At 43.4% G+C, this 6,000-nt stretch overlaps 1 long non-coding RNA gene across 1 annotated transcript in view; it reads left to right on the forward strand.

Moving 5' to 3' along the window:
* Positions 1–3,326, forward strand: part of LOC113887587 — a 55,169-nt gene extending 51,843 nt beyond the window's left edge. The window contains exon 2 of the long non-coding RNA XR_003509763.1: positions 2,990–3,326. This is a non-coding gene — a long non-coding RNA (uncharacterized LOC113887587). The remainder of the gene's footprint in view (positions 1–2,989) is intronic.
* Positions 3,327–6,000: the final 2,674 nt, after the last annotated feature.

A 6,000-nucleotide genomic window follows, 5' to 3' on the forward strand; every position in this document is an offset into this window, starting at 1 on the left:
AGAGGTGGCAAGAATACAAAGAAGAACCATACAAAAAAGTTCTTAATGACCCAGAAAACCACGATGGTGTGCTCACTCACCTGGAGCCAGACATCCTGGAGTGCGAAGTCAAGTGGGCCTTAGGAAGCATCACTATGAAGAAAGTTAGTGGACATGATGGAATTCCAGCTGAGCTATTTCAAGTCCTAAAAGATGATGCTGTGAAAGTGCTGCACTCAATATGCCAGCAAATTTTGAAAACTCAGCAGTGGCCACAGGACTGGAAAAGATCAGTTGTCATTCCAATCCCAAAGAAAGGCAATGCCAAAGAATGTTCAAACTACTGCACAATTGCACTCATCTCACACACTAGCAAAGCAAAATTCTCCAAGCTACATTTCAACAGTATGTGAACTGAGGACTTCCAGATGTTCAGGCTGGATTTAGAAAAGGCAGAGGAATCAGAGATCAAATTGCCAACATCCGTTGGATCATAGAAAAAGCAAGAGAGTTCCAGAAAAACATCTACGTCTGTTTTATTGACTGTGCCAAAGCCTTTGACTGTGTGGATCGCAACAAACTATGGAAAATTCTGAAAGAGATGGGAATACCAGACCACCCTACCTGCCTCCTGAGAAATCTTTATGCAGGTCAAGAAGCAACAGTTAAAACCAGACATGGAACAACGGACTGGTTCCAAATTGGGAAAGGAGTATGTCAAGGCTGTATATTGTCACCCTGCTTATTTAACTTATATGCAGAATACATCATGTGAAACGCCACACTGGTTGAAGCATAAGCTGGAATCAAGATTGCCGGGAGAAATATCAGTAAGCTCAGATATGCAGATGACATCCCCCTTATGGCAGAAAGTGAAGAGGAACTAAGAACGCTCTTGATGAAAGTGAAAGAGCCAAAAAGCTGGCTTAAAACTCAGCATTCAAAAAAAGAAGATCATGGCATCTGGTCCCATCACTTCATGGCAAATAGATGGGAAACAGTGGAAACAGTGACAGACTTTATTTTTTTGGGCTCCAAAATCACTGCAGATGGTGACTGCAGCCATGAAATTAAAAGACGCTTACTCCTTGGAAGAAAAGCTATGACAAACCTAGACAGCATATTAAAAAGCAGAGACATGACATTGCTGACAAAGGTCTGTCTAGTCAAAGCTATGGCTTTTCCAGTGGTCACGTATGAATGTGAGAGTTGGACCATAAAGAAAGCTGAACGCCAAAGAATTGATGCTTTTGAACTGTGGTATTAGAGAAGACTCTTGAGAGTCCCTTGGACTGCAAGGAGATCCAACCAGTCAGTCCTAAAGGAAATAAACCCTGAATATTCATTGGGAGGACTGATGCTGGAACTGAAGCTCCAATACTTTGGCCACCTGATGCAAAGAGCTGACTCACTGGAAAAGACCCTGATGCTGGGAAAGATCGACAGCAGGAGGAGAAGGAGACTATAGAGGATGAGATGGTTGGATGGCATCAAGGATTTGATGGACATGAGTTTGAGCAAGCTCCCAGAGTTGGTGATGGACAGGGAAGCCTGGTGTGCTGCAGTCCATGGGATTGCAAAGAGTCAGACACGACTGAGCGACTAAACTGAACTGACAATGAGGATCACCATTTCTACATCCTTTAGATCCTTAAAGGTGGCACTAATCTCAGCCATACCCCCAGGATGTAATATTTCTTTGGATTTAGTATCTTTGATGAGTGAAGGGAAGTGTTATGAGTTGAGCTAAGTCCACTTAAAATTCATATATTGAAGTCCTAACCCTCAGTACCTCAGAATGTGACCTTATCTGGAAATGGGGTTGTTGCAGATGTAATTGGGTAAGATGATGTCATACTGGAGCAAGAGGGGCCCCTAATACAATATAATCAGTGCCCTTATGAAAGGGGAGATTTGGAGACATACACACAAAGGGAAAATGAGATGTGAAGATGAAAGCAGAGATGAGGGTGATGCTGCAGAAGCCAAAGGGCACCAAAGATTGCCAGCAAACCACCAGAAGCTAGGAAGAGGCACAAATAGATTCTCTCTCACAACCTTAGAAGGAACCTACCCTGCCAACACCTTGATTTTGAAATTCTGGCTTTCAGAACTGTGAGATGATAAATTCCTATTATTTAAACCAGCCAGTTTGTGGTACAGGCTAACAGGTTTCCAGTTAGCCTTCCATACTATCACAGCTCTTACCCTACAGGCCAAGGGACCAATTTAGGAGTTGCACCAACTGCCTGTGTCAATCTCAATTATACATGCAAAGTCTGGCAAAATGACCACAGGTTGGGACCATGGACTCAGTGCCCCCACTGTACGCTAGACAAAGTCTCACTGGACTTGGGTCAGGACTCTGTTTATTACCTGGTCCTTATACACCCTCCCTCTGACAGTGAGGCCATGATGACACAGTTTCCAGATATCAATGTCAACTCAGACCGTATGTCCAACAGTCCTTAAGAAATATGGATATTTCCCTTCCCCAGTGTAGTTGTCCAAGATCAGTTGCAGTTGCAGGGGTTCTAGTTCATCCCACTAATCTCCTTTTTCTAAGTTACCCCTCAGGAACATAGGTCCACCAGAACTTTGGAGGAGTAGCACCTGATCATATGTGCAGAAGTAGATCCATGTGACACAAGGGGTGGTCTGTGTAGACACAAACATGAGCCTCCCAGGCCTGCTTCAAGCTCCTTTGGTGTCTGCCTCAGCTTCAGAAAACCAGCCAGGACTGTGCACAAGCAGTGACTGAGGGAGGCAGGAGGGATAAAGGCCCGCCAGCTCTGCCCACCACAGGACACTCTGATGAGCAATGCTTACTGCAATGGATTGAATGTTTGTGTCCCCTCTGCCACACACAAATTCATGTATTGAAACATCCCAATGTGATAGTATTTGGAAATGAGCTGGGGGAGGTAAATAGTCATGAAGGTGGAACCCTCAAGCTGAATTAGTGCTTTTGTAAAACAGACCAGATACCTATTGGTTCTTTTTCTTCCAGGTAAGGATACAATGAGAAGTCAGCAGCATGTGACCCAGAGGAGGTTTTCAGGAGAACCTGATCATTCCGGCACCCTGATCTCAGACTTTAAGCCTCCAGAACTGTGAGAAACAAACATCGTTGCTGAAGCCCCCAGGTCTATGGTAATTTGTTGTAGCAGCCCAAATAGATGAAGACACTTACTCCAGGGTTCCCTCCCAGATTGCCTGGCCAAGGCTTTGTCAGGCTCTCAGTCATAGTTCTACTTCTCCCTCTGCCCATTTCCACTTCTATCTCTCTTTTACAGGTGTTGGTCCTTAATAAATATCTTGCTCCCAACTGTCTGGGGAAAATACAACATGTGACATCTGTGTTCATTCTATTTGTATCAGAGTCATGTTTGTACGGAGAATGCGATGGCATCCCACTCCAGTACTCTTGCCTGGAAAATCCCATGGATGGAGGAGCCTGGTGCGCTGCAGTCCATGGGGTCGCTAGGAGTCGGACATGACTCAGCGACTTCACTTTCACTTTTCACTTTCATGCATTGGAGAAGGAAATGGCAACCCACTCCAGTGTTCTTGCCTGGAGAATCCCAGGGACCAGGGAGCCTTGTAGGCTGCTGTCTATGGGGTCGCACAAAGTCAGACACGACTGAAGCGACTTAGCAGCAGCAGCAGCATGTTTGTAACTTTTTGAAAATTGTACTTTAACAGAAATTTCACAGGCAGTATAGGAGTGTTACAAGTGCAAACTCCTGGATGGAACAAAGAAGTAGTTCTTTATTAAGAGCTGTGTGAGGTCAATTAATGTTTTTAATATCATCTCAAGCAAAACTTTTTTTCTGGGTTCCTCTCCTTGGGAACACATGGAGACTGGTATAGAGAGGGAGCTACACTAAAGAAAATAAAGGGAGGGAGTTCCCTGGCTGCCCAGTGGTTAAGACTCCATGCTCCTAATTCAGGGAACCTGGGTATGCATGCCACAACTAAGACCCAGCACAGACTAATTAATTAATTAATTAAGATACATTTTTTAAAACAGGAAAGGGAAAGGAACACTTCTCATAGCATTGTAAAACATGTTATGTTCCTTCACGGTCTTCACTTTTCTCTTTGAGAACCCTCTCTGCATCCCTCATTCTCCCCCATTTATCATGTGAATGATCACTGTTATCTGGGTTCCAAGCAAACCTCCAGGAACTTGTCCTTCATCAAACTCTTCTGCCCACTGTGACCCATTCTTCATCATCCCTGTGGGAAAGTGAAAGGCAAAGGAGAGAATAAAAGATATATCCATCTGAATGCAGAGTTTCAGAGAATAGCAAGGAGCGATAAGAAAGTCTTTCTAAGTGAACAATGCAAAGAAATAGAGGAAAACAATAGAATGGGAAAGACTAGCAAGAACATTAGAGATACCAAGGGAACATTTCATGCAAAGATGGGCTCAATAAAGGACAGAAACAGTATGGACCTAACAGAAGCAGAAGATATTAAGAAGAGGTGGCAAGAATACACAGAAGAACTATACAAAAAAAGATCTTAATGACTCAGACAACCACAATGGTGTGGATCACTCACCTAGAGCCACACATCCTAGAGTGTGAAGTCAAGTGGGCCTTAGGAAGCATCACTACGAACAAAGGTAATGGAAGTGATGGAATTTCAGCTGAGCTGTTTCAAATCCTAAAAGATGATGCTGTGAAAGTGCTGCACTCAATATGCCAGCAAATTTTGAAAACTCAGTAGTGGCCACAGGCCTGGAAAATGTCAGTTGTCATTCCAATCCCAAAGAAGAGCAATGCCAAAGAATGTTCAAACTACCACACAATTGCACTCATTTCACATGCTAGCAAAGTAATGCTCAAAATTCTCCAAGCCAGGATTCAACAGTACATGAACCAAGAACTTGCAGATGTTCAAAGTGGATTTAGAAAAGGCAGAAGAATCAGAGATCAAATTGCCAATATCCATTGGATCATAGAAAAAGCAAGAGAATTCCAGAAAAAAAAAATCTACTTCTGCTTCATTGATTACACTAAAGCCTTTGACTGTGTAGATCACAACAAACTGTGGAAAATTCTTAAAGAGATGGGAATATCAGACCACCTTACCTGCCTCCTGAGAAATCTGTAGGCAGGTCAAGAAGCAACAGTTAGAATGGGACATGGAACAACAGACTAGTTCCAAATTGGGAAAGTAGTGCATTGAGGCTGTGTATTGTCACCCTGCTTATTTAACTTATATGCAGAGAACATCATGTGAAATGCCAGGCTGGAAAGCACAAGCTGGAGTCAAGATTGCTGGGAGAAATATCAATAACCTCAGATATGCAGATGAAACCACCCTAGTGGAAGAAAGCTAAGAGAAACTAAAGAGCTTCTTGATGAAGGTGAAAGAGGAAAGCCAAAAAGCTGGCTTAAAACTCTACATTCAAAAACCTAGGATCATGGCATCTGGTCCTATCACATCATGGCAAATAGATGGGAAACAATGGAAACAGTGACAGGCTTTATTTTGGGGGGCTCCAAAATCACTGCAGATGGTGACTACAGCCATGAAATTAAAAGACACTTGTTCCTTGGAAGAAAAACTATGACAAACCCTAGAGACAGCATATTAAAAAGCAAAGACATTACTTTGCCTGCAAAAGTCCATTTAGTCAAAGCTATGGTTTTTCCAGTAGTCATGTATGGATGTGAGAGTTGGACCATAAAGAAAGCTGAGTGCCGAGGAAGTGATGCCTTCTAACTGTGTTGGAGAAGACTCTTGAGAGTCCTTGGACAGCACAGAGATCAAACCATTTGATTCTAAAGGAAATCAGCCCTGAGTATTCATTGGAAGGACTGATGCTGAAGCTGAAACTCCAATCGCTTTGGCCACCTGATGTGAAGAACTGACTCATTGGAAAAGACCCTGATGCTGGGAAAGATTGAAGGCAGGAGGAGAAGGGGACGATAGAGGACAAGATGGTTGGATTGCATCACCGAGTCCTGGACATGAGCTTGAGTAAGCTCTGGGAGATGGTGAAGG

This window comes from Bos indicus x Bos taurus, chromosome X (assembly GCF_003369695.1).
Source record: "Bos indicus x Bos taurus breed Angus x Brahman F1 hybrid chromosome X, Bos_hybrid_MaternalHap_v2.0, whole genome shotgun sequence".
Classification (NCBI taxonomy): Eukaryota; Metazoa; Chordata; class Mammalia; order Artiodactyla; family Bovidae; genus Bos; species Bos indicus x Bos taurus.